This window comes from Sinohyriopsis cumingii, unplaced genomic scaffold (assembly GCF_028554795.1).
Source record: "Sinohyriopsis cumingii isolate HCF-2022 unplaced genomic scaffold, ASM2855479v2 utg000426l, whole genome shotgun sequence".
NCBI classification, from domain to species: Eukaryota; Metazoa; Mollusca; class Bivalvia; order Unionida; family Unionidae; genus Sinohyriopsis; species Sinohyriopsis cumingii.
The window spans coordinates 706919-718884 of NW_028315897.1; the positions used below are offsets into that span (position 1 = coordinate 706919).

The window sequence follows — 11966 nt, forward strand, 5'->3', positions numbered from 1 at the left end:
CGTTCTTACTTGGGAGTCACAAATGTCGGTGAGCAGACTGAGAAAGGCATGGTTGATGCGGGCCACGGTCCATTTTGGGGCTGCACAGGCCCCATGCAAAGTGGGTGACTTGCATGGTTCCTGTGTTATGGCAGTCTCAGCTCCCAAATGAATTGTTCTTTGCCTTGATGGTTACAAATTTGCATTCAGGTCTGATTTTAAACTATGTAGTTTATCACATACTATGTTAAAGTAATTTTGTAAATAACCTTATGCATGTTACATCATATGTACATATTATTTTCAATACAATTTTCACTTATGTGGTCTGCATCAAAAATTCGTTTTCAGTGTTATTCGTTATGCTCAAATTCTTACTTTCCTCAGTATTGTTATCCTCTCACACACGCTTCATCACAAAAACAGCCTTGTCTGGTTGATGACAAGTGCATTGGTGTCTTTGCCAGCATAGCCACTCTCCACTCCAAAACTCAAGCTGCCAAGATCCGCTTAGATGTTATCCGGGACTTTCGTCTTTCGCTGCACTGAGGTAAATTTGATAGCGTTTTAGCCAGGATTTGGAATGATTATGCGCTGTTGTTTTTCACTGATACCGCCGCAGTAAATGTTAAATACACGATTGCTTATTTACCCTTGTATTTCCTGTGCCATTTAAGCAGTCCACCAACATATTTGACCGATACATATTGCGATACAGAATCTAAGTATTTTATTTCAATAAAGAAATATTTTGCGTTCGGTAGTTTGTAGTACATAAACACTTTCACAACGATACATGGTTTAAGAGTTTCAAATTTCTTCAGTGCGGCTTTGGTCACTTGCACTAGACAATGTACATTAGATTCATCCAATTTTGAGTTTACCCAGGTGATGACGCTATTTTTGAGGCCTGTATTAATTTTCACTCACCAATTATAGCGCCAAAAAGAGTGTCCATTCAAACCAACGATAATCAGGATTCCTCGCGTTGATCACTGACCATGGAGGCGGCCTTTCGTGTGTTGCCATGTAACTGGATCCAATAAACTGGTTATAGAGAGAGAGAGAGAGAGAGATACACATCCACCTGGCCACATCTTACTAGAGTCCAACACAATCCTGTGTTAGTTTATTTCTCCAACGTTTTGAGAACCTTTCCAATGTCTCTGCCAATTTCATAGCTGCTGGCGCTGCTATCTTTGCATTTCAGGATCACACGGACACCACTTTGAGTCAGCTGAGTAGCAGTTTTGAATCCATTTTTCGTCACGACTAAAGAACATAACTATACGAGCTTTCAGATCAATGTCTGCTTTGACCCCAGTATGACCAAAGATTAGCAAAACTGATGCTCTTCCGGGAATCTGCTCTGTCAGCATTTGTGGAACATCTTTGGCTGGTTTTGTAGGTGAACGAAATAATGGCAACATGATTTTCGAACTCACCAGTTTGTTTCTGAAATTTGAATTCGGTCACCTGTGATTGTTGTGTTTCTGCACGAATATATTCAGTTGCTTTAGTGCCAATAGCATATGCGGGACGACCAGTTTGTTCTTCATCTGCGTCGGTAATAGTTGTTGATTCAGCACAAAGGTGTGACTCAATAATACTAGTATGTTTACTTTCTCACACGACATGGTATATGTATACCATGCTGATGGGCCAGTTTTCTTAGCTGCAATGCGGTAGGCATGCTTACATGAGGGGCAGGGCGAAGTATTTTCCTAATATAAAAATTATGTAGATGGTTTGTCTGAAATTTTGTCAGGATAAGGAACTATGATCGCTGGTGATTATTTCATCTATTTTGTTATATTTTTTGTGTTTGTTTTGATATGTCTTTGTGAAAGTACATTGGCGGCAGCATTAATATTTATCTGTGTGTGCTTGTAGGTATGTGGGTGTACGAGTGTGCGTGCGTGGGTGTTTGTATATTCAGCTCAAGGTAATAAGCGAAAATTAAATATTTATAACTTAACTAACTAGATGTAATCCTGTGCATGTTTACAATTTTCTTTAAAAAAATATCCATGTTTTTACACCAGTGATGATGAGAGTTGATCAGGTTTCATAAACACTCACGATAAAATCAGGTTCTCCTGGTACTGGCTTAAATAGAGTGATTTGTAGGCATTTCGATGCTGGGCTTTTGCAAATATGTCTGTGCAAGGAAACCAGGAAAGGCAGATTATAAAAATCACCGTAAACAAATAAGTCCTATGATTTATTTGAATATGCTAATTACAATATAACTAATTATGTGATACTTATCATGGTAATCTAATTTCTGATTTACACATTCATTATAATATAATTGATTCACTTTTAATGTCAAGCATAACATAGAGAGCATTGCAGATTACAGCAATGATACAAGTATTCATAAAATACCGATTCCCTATGAAAAGTATTAACCGCAACGGAAATATTTGTTATCAATTACACAATCACACGTTTTAGAATTACAATTGTATTTTCATTACAAATAACACTGTTCAGTAAATATAATATAGATTTCAGTCATTCAAAATGCGGTTATCATATAATATAGGATCAAATAATTTGGTGGAATAATACACTCTACATGAAGTCAAGACACTCTACACCCCATGTGCAAATGGGGCCAATCATTATAGTCCTTTGTGTCAGCTGGTATTTGTCTGGACTTGTTGATCCATGAATTGGTCTTCTGCAAACTTGTGTTGTATGCATGGATTGTAAAGTATGAATAGCATGTGCACTAAAATAATGTTGTCTTTATTTAAGTATAATACATTAGCTGTGATCAGTTGTATATACAATCCATTATAAATTCATAACAAACAATATTTAAATTAAACAAATTTTGCTAATATTGAAAATAATTTCAATCATAATCAAACAAGGTTATGTAATTAGAATATATCCACATTTTTCATCAATAAAAGTACAATAGATTTATGCTATACATAATAAAATCACTTCTTAAATATCAGCCTTCAAGTTTATGCCAGTTTTCTAACCTCACAAAGTAAATTTCCAACACCATAAAACCCTTCATTAATAATGTCACGCAATCTAACTAATAAATAGCAAAGCACATATTACATCAATACTTAGAACTGCAACAAACAAAATCTTAAATAAGCATAAATTCTAACAATATGAGCTCTAAAATAAACAGTTTAATGATTCATTTATTTTATTTACATCATGCACATATTTTATTTTGGGAATTGTCTCGTCCAATTTTGTGATAATCTCTTCACTCTTTACGAACCATCCAAACAAACTGAAAAGAAGAAGAATACATATTCAATAATATGACAAATCAGACAATAGTTCTTATTCCCGTTTTAACTTGTGCAAAATTACAAATAAAATTTAGCAGTCTCAGTATATTGGAATGACTTTGAAAAGTTATTAGCTATGCCCAAACAACCCAGTAATTATATGTTGTGGGTATGAAAGATATTTGATTATATAAGCCAGGAAGAAAATGCTTCAACATGAATCATACAAGGTATGGCATGTTGTCTTTCCCATGTTTGTGTCTATTTTGCGCTGTTAGTTGTATAAATAGGAAAGATTGTTCACATTTATTCTAATAATAATTTCATGAAATATTTAAAAGAAACGTCACACTGACAAGCAAAACTAATAGAAGAGTTCACTAATCATGCAAATAGACGCAAAGAAGTTAATCTATGCAGATATTTGTTATTCTTTGACAATATGCTCTTTCATGTATAATTTATCATTGTTTTTAATCCCACAACGAATTATATTACCTTCTGAAATTTAGACTTTCATTTACTCCCACCACATCTGCATTGATCAGCCGAAAGTCCAGCTTGAATGTTTCCATCCCTGACAATTAGTACACTGAAACAGAAAGGGAATAGTTTCTAATACAAACCTTAAGTAATTCCAACATTGCAGATTATATATATATAAGTGTGTGTGTATATATGAATATAGAAATTTGACTGGCATATTATTCAGTCTGTATCGAACGAAATGTTCAAAATGTTTTTTATTTTGTTACAATATATCCCCATGGCACTTTGACTTGATTTAATTATTATATCTTATGTGTGTGTGTGATTTGGATTTTTAAAGTAATTTTAACTATTTGAGTCATATAGCTATACTGTCTGCGGTGTGGCAGCTTATAGTAATGTCTAGGACTTGGGCATTATGCCGCAGACATGTATCACGATGTCCCACCCGGTTACATTATCCTGACACCAGGTCGACTATTCATAACACTAACATCTTAATGCTGAGCGCCAAGCAAGGCAAATGTTCATACTATTTTTATAAGTCTTTGGCATGACATTGTATTCGTAATGTTTAATATAAGTATATATTCTTAATAATGTTGAACTCTATCCGTGAGACTCATGTGTAGCACTTTTACGAAATCATTATATTCTGATAGATTGTCATATAAACCAGAATGTTTGAAATATAATAATTACATCCTCTGGTGTGGTATGAGTCTTAGGCATTCAGATGAGAACAATTACTATGAATCTTAAAAAAACTAGGTGACAATCAGAATTGCTTAAAAATCAGGATGATATAAACATATACATTATACAGGATATGAATATATAAACATCTGATTTATCTGTGAACTTACACTTGAGTGATATGACTGGGATAACAAAACCTTTGTATAACTATGAGCATACAATAATATATTCCATTCATATGTTCAATTAGAGCTTGCATTCTAGTGAATTTATGTATTATCTTTGAAACTCGAACCAAAATACTTATAACTGTGATGGTAAAATATATATATGCAGTATTTTTTGCATATATAAGCTGAGAACTGCATATATTAAAATTCAGTGTTTAAACGTTCTATATACTTGTGTAGTTGCTTTAAGGTTGTATAATAGATACGAATGAGCTTTAAACTAATGGTCATCTATCATGTTATCATGGCGTCTTAACCTTCAAAGGATCTATAGGAGAACCTGTTTTTTGCCTTCTATGTACGATATAAATACGATGTTTACTGATATGTTGAATCAAGGAGTAACTGTAGATTGGTCTAGAAACAAAGTTGTTTACGCGTTTAATGGGAAAAATACCCATATCCAGGCCATTCCCAATGCATCTTAGAAGTTTATATAAGATTAGGAAGTAAACAAAAGTTTTAATTCCTACTTTAACTTCAACTGTACTCAAATATAATCTATGAATAATCTTTTTAAAAAAGTTATTAATTTGAATTGCAAAGTATTCGTTGACAATTTGGTCTAAATCATTATATTGTTGTTATTTTGAATTCATTCAGACACATTCTGGAGTATATCGACGCGATGCACCAAGACTATTGGCACATCAGCACAATTCATATTGTGTTTCTTTCGGGACATTCTATACGTTTTGATTTGTTATATAACTTTTTGATTTGATTAACAATACTATATATTAATTATACATTTTCTCTTTGCATGACACGGAAAACAATATTTGTTTAAGTTTCTAAACTTGTTGATTTTGCTTTTTTTGGTTACGTAGATTAAGACGATAGAGTCGTACACATCATATTGTTGTTATCTCTTGATTAGTAGACTATACTCCCTACAAAACCAGATCCAGAGAGTGTTGCTAACAACATCAGAGTATATATATATATATATATATATATATATATATATATATATATATATATATATATATATATATATATATCACTATAGTCAGTTTAAAGCAGTGCGACATTACTTTGCATAACGGCACTCATAATGCCAAATAGGAAACACAGCCAACGTTAACAATATTACTATTGTATGCATATTGCTGTATGAAATATACATATCCCATGTTGATGTTGAAAGTTCCTTCTCTCGGTCGGTACCAAGATTTGCATATCTTTCGAAGTAGCATGCATACACATATTTCAAATCTCTGTTAATTATCCCCTTATATTATTATAATATTGCATTTACATGTCGGTTTGAATATTTCATCTAGTATCACAATTTGCTTTACGCGGTTATTTCTTTCTTTACTTATATGAAGGTGATCACTGATGGAAACCTTATAAAATATTGTTGTATAGTGATAATTGCAAATAATTCTGTTTTTAATTAAACAGTGGATTTAATAAATTACTGTCCGTCTATATTCGCCATAGTCCATAAAAGAATGGATACAAAAATATGTTATGATAAGCAGTATTCGATACGGCAAGTCACAAAGCATAATAATTAGTTTATTAAATAACATACTCTAAGGGAGAAAGTGTGTAATTTTTTTTTCAAATCGTTAAACGACATGTTCCTTTGAAGAAGTTTTCATTTGATAAATCATGTTTCATTTTTCATTGAGTATAAATAGAACAGAATCATTCATAAACTTGGTTGTTTGCAGATAATCAAAGATAACAAAAAACATGACAATGTGCTACAAAAGACATGGCGATATGTGTTAAGACAACTCATGACCACTTATATTTGAATCGTTAAGCTACACATTGAAATCCAGGTTTCTGTAACAGGTGTGTGCATTTTGCAGACCCTAACCTGGCATTGTTCCGGTTATACAACGTTTAACAACCAGCTCTGGTCTGGTGCACAGAAATCTGGCAGATCTAATGACAAAATTGCTGAATCAGTTGACATTTATTGTTTTTGAAATGAAATGTTAGTTTAAATAGATTATAAAACCTAATATGAAAATGTATCTTTTCTTGTTTTTGCTTTGGTATTTCAATATATTTCAAATATTTTGGAATTTCAGCAATTGCAACTAAGAAAAACAAGCTTTTTCCAATAACCGGCTCTAGACGGTGGCACGTGATTATTCAACGATCGCTTCAAGTCTGCCTGCATCTCGTTATATTCATGGGCATAACTCATATTGCTCTATTTTATATATCTTCAATATATAATATCTATATTTTATATATCTTCACTGTATATTATCTATATTTTTATGACATTATTCATATACCTTCAATGTAGATTGTCTATATTTTTATGACATTATTTATATATCTTCAATGTATACTATCTATATTTTTATGACATTATTTATATATCTTCAATGTATACTATCTATATTTTTATGACATTATTTATATATCTTCAATGTATATTATCTATATTTTTATGACATTATTTGCATCCAACACACGGATTCCAGATGATGAAATAATGACACGAAAATTAATTATTATGAGTCGCTCCTTTCCCTTGCTCCATTTTGAATTAACATGTGTAATGTATATTTCAAATAAACTCGGTCTCCTGTATCAACAAAAATATAGTGCCAGGTTTTAGACGATGAAGAAACGACTGAAAAATAAAAGTGTCCAGATATTAATGAATATAATTTACGTAAGTAGACGTTTCCTCGACTGTGACCTTCCGTGTGTTTTTAGTATTTATGTCACATTAAGTTGACCGTCGCCTGTCTTAGATGGAAATAATGCTCAAATCTGCCACAGAACCAATCAGTTTGGCAGGTAAATGTTTAACCGTGTTCGATGTATATGTGTGAGGTGTCCAGATAAACAAATCCTCAAGAAATATTCTTGTATTTCTAAAACAAAATAAAAATATATTCATGCAAACATTCATACACTAATTATTAAATACTTGAAACCAAAATATAATATAAAAATATATGTTCTATTCAGACATCATCATACTACATATCTAAATTGGGCTTGTATAATTTTTGTTATCTTTTTTCATTTCATCATGTGCAAATTGTATTGTAATATGGTACTTCATACTAATGAAGCAAATTTATTTTTAAATACAGTCTTATGGGACGAAGCAGTGCATTAATAAAGAACGATTGTCATTGCCGTGAAATGTTTACAAATGATGGAGGAACTCCAGTAGTGTAGTTATGGGAAGTAGATAATCATTTTAAACCGATACTGGTTCGAAAATATACCCAATCCTCGCATGATTTTTGATCTCGCAGGAAACGCAAGTGCAGCGTTTACACTCTCCGATTGGGCACAATCAATCAAGTGAACGAGTTTTGAAAAATATAAACTCGCATGGTTTCGACGCTAAACACGGATGAAACCACGTACGCCTTCGCTCACTTTAACACGCATGTGCGTTCTTGATTTACATTGACCTGCACAAGTCCGCTTTGGGCGCATTTTAGACCGCTTTGTAAACATTCAAGAATCTTGACCGCATGCAAATAAAATCCCTATTTTGTTTTATGTTTCCGCCCTAGCCGTCCTGGTCTGTATATTTGTTAGGATTCATCGGAGGCTTTTCATTTTTGCAGCACCATTATACTGTCTCTAACTCCGCCAAAGTAATGATTTTCATTTCGAAGGTCAGTATTGTATGAACTTTGTATTGAGACTACTTTGTCGGTGCAGATAGAAGTTCTGAATGAACAAATACTCTTTGGTGTAATCCTAACGCAGTTGTTGTACCATCACAAACGTCACCGAGAAAAGAAATGCTCGACAAGCAGTTTTGCATTGGTATAACTACAATGCAATCGTAGGAAATATATTCCCCTGTCAAATTTATGTTTCCGATGATTGTGTGTTCCAGGGCTTGCCGTCACAACCACCTACATTATATAACGATTGCAATCAATTCGTGTTTTCGTTGAGAGCTTTTCATGAATGAATAGTACTTCATAGTCTATGATTCACTGATCATCAGTGATATCAGCCAGGTGTTTATCATCAGAACCTCACATCTGCAAAACAACTTCTTTGCACCTTGCAGTTCTCAGGTTCGATTTTGGGAAAAACCACAAGTTGGTGGCGGTTGATGTCACCCACAACCTAGTTGACAAATTCGTCCACATCCACGTTGGTCGCATCCACATCGGCGCCTATTCGGTTCGCTGATCTAGCGTGTTCGTTCATGCTGACAGGCGTAGTATAATTGGAAGAGTAGTTTCTAATTTAAACGCAGAGTCGATAGCCCTTTGTGATGCGGGGAAACTCTCGAATACATGCATTGCATGTTCTTCCAACTTGAGGATACCTCGGAAGGGCCAGCTTGACTTTGTCAACATGAGTAAATCAGAACTGGCAATGGACTAGGCTCAACTCAAGATATATTTTGCTCTGTCAACTGGATAATTGAGGGTCTTATTGTTTTAGTACGCTATTCTCATCAACGGGAAGGCACGCAACGAAACAGGTTTTCAGATCCTTCCAGGATGCTATTCCGACGGTCCAGAAAGCAGTTTTTGCAACCACCGTAGCCAACGGCGATAACGTTGCTGACTTTGTTTTTGCATTTAAGTCGTCTGTGACTTTGATAACTTTATTGTTATCGAGGTGTGTTTTATAATGTCTGGCTGCACTGAATCGATTAACCTGTCTTTGATTTTATCACGGCTGGCCATCTCTAGTTAATTTTAACGAATCAAGTTTCAATGTAACCCAAAATTTATTCATTATTGTTCTCTTCATTTTTGCAAACTGGTTATGGCTAAGGTCGAAAGCAACTTTGTGATATAACATTATATCTAAATGTACTCTTTAATTACGAATTTGTAAAAACATTTAACGTTTATGAAAACATAAATGAGTTTAGAATGGCGCATCAATTACTCTCATCCGATTATAAGAACCCTCTAGCAATGGTGTCTAACTTTACGTTCTATTATCTGCATGACCAGTTGTATGTTGGGCAAAACATCGTTGTTTGACCATCTGTTGTCGAGTAATCATTGCTGTATTTGGCGAGTCCACGAATCGTTGTGGTTAGCTTTAGGATGTCAATAAGGGATAGCATTTTCTTTCCATAGATGGTACGATGTGTACTGTTAAATGAGGTCATGATATCATTGTTGGCAAATTCAATTTGGATATTGACATTGCTTTCAATCAATTTCGAAGAAAGCATCACGCAAGAAGGAAAAATTGACTGTCATGCATTTGCAATTATATATTAGGTTCATTGGGTTACGTGGCAGGTTATGAATAAGACGGAAAATCTCTTTTACCTCTATCCCCCAATAAAGGCGCGCCCATGTCAAAAGCAGGATCAGGTATATCTTTGAAATGAACCATTTGTTTTATCCATTATTGATCTTGTTTAGCACCTACTTACACATATCCCCCTTTCCAGATATATACTATATTGCCAGATTTGAAATCACTAAATCTGACAATCGTTGTTTCACCAGCTCTTATTATAGAACGGGGTCATTTGACGAGCAAGAGACTTCACTAAAAACAGACGCGAATTCGCTGTTGAAAGATGGAAGTACGAAGAAGGCGATAACAACTATAACAAGTGCCACTCACACTCTTAATGGTGAAAATTATGTAAACAACAACAACCATTTTAATTAAAATGATCATAACATGCTCTCCATGATAACTGGCATGACCCGCTTTGACATTCTAAAATTATTTTACTATATAAAGAATCTAAGACGCTTGGCTAGCGGAGATGAGGCTGTATATTCTGTCGCGGTAAAGAGATACATGAAAGTCAAAATCAAGAGCTACATAAACACGAGAGCTCTCCTGATGAAATTATCCGAATATATTACATAACTAAATGCAATTAACCGACAAAGAACAACACAAATCCAGTTCCTAACTAGCCTGAGCGCTTTCGAATCTAAACGAATCTTTATCAGAGGCAAATACAAAGCAGAACAAGACAAACAAACAAACATCAAACAAATAAAAACGGAAAAAGCATTGATGTTACACAATTTTAAATGATTGTTTCTACAGGGATAAAATTGAAATTTTATATTTCAAGTTGCTGGATTCAATTTGATGCTGATGGTGAAACATATTTTACATTAAGTCAATACAAATCGACATCTGTTTTTTATGTAACTTTGCGTAACCGCAAATTATATTCTGCACATTCCATTGTCATAGTAGTAATTATACGTTATTATATGACACTAATAAGCAAATTGAATGTAATATTTAAATGAAAATGTGCTGGATGTAAAACGATGTTGGCCTTGTTTTCATGTGGCTGTTTTTTTTCTAATTTAAAGCACTTGATGTAAATGTTCTATGGCGATGTATCCTGTACGTTTCCTTTTCTTTACTGGTTTCGAAACACCTGTGTGGGTTGTGAGCAACTACAATAAGTATTTCATCAGTGAAAGTGTGACCGTGGGAATAAAATTGTTCTATAGCTGGACTTCTGCAGAGAGTCTTTGTCATCCAATCAGATATGTGAAGCTTAATCCTTTTGTGTAACGTTACAGTTACATTTATAAATTAAATATCATAAGCGGGTAGTGATTATATTGAGTGGAAGATACCACGATTCCGTAAATTGCCTAGTTTTTTCCGAGTTTCGATGAGACGACAGATCACGTGGTACCGTGACGCTATACTAGCCAGTCCTCGAATACAAACATAAACATTGGCGAGCGAGGCAGACAGGAGACGACATTTGAGTTGCACAGTCAAAAGTCGAATCTGCAGTCTGATATAATAGTTTATGTACTCTACTGGTAAGCGCTAAAAGAAATGTGTTAGGCACAGTCCCCGGGCAGGTGACAAATAAACTAAAGACCTGAATGAAATTCCACAAGCCCGGACAGTTCATACCTGTCAACTCTCAAGCCGGGAAAAACCTCCCGATTTTGGGGTATTTCCTCCTCTACCTCTCGATCTCGTAATATCTCTCAATTTTACGCAGCGAAGTCCCGATTATTACATTATGTCTGTCAATTTTCATTTGTCAGAAGAAAAAAACCCAACCCTAAACCATTTTTAAATATAACGTATGCAATTGACAGTCTAAACTGCCACACTATAGACATCGTAGCGATATGACTGAAACATTTTTAAAGCTACGTTAAAAATTCAAATCACACACACACACGTCTAAACCGGCACTGGACGAAATAATTAACATCGTACAAGTCTTTTTTTCTTTTTTTCCTCTTCAGTAAATAGAACGTGAAGATTAACATTATTCAAGTAAATTTCAGATCTTTTAAACAACTACAACAGTACTATAGTATTTAAAAAAAAGTTAAAAGAATAAAAT

At 34.0% G+C, this 11966-nt stretch overlaps 1 long non-coding RNA gene across 1 annotated transcript; it reads right to left on the reverse strand.

Annotated features, from left to right (window-relative positions):
• Positions 1–2235: 2235 nt before the first annotated feature.
• On the reverse strand, positions 2236–3878 carry LOC149774061 (uncharacterized). Its single transcript, XR_016417051.1, has 2 exons — positions 3750–3878; positions 2236–3250 (listed from the first exon to the last, which is right to left on the reverse strand). It is a non-coding gene; the product is annotated as an uncharacterized LOC149774061 (long non-coding RNA).
• Between the last annotated feature and the right edge of the window lie 8088 nt (positions 3879–11966).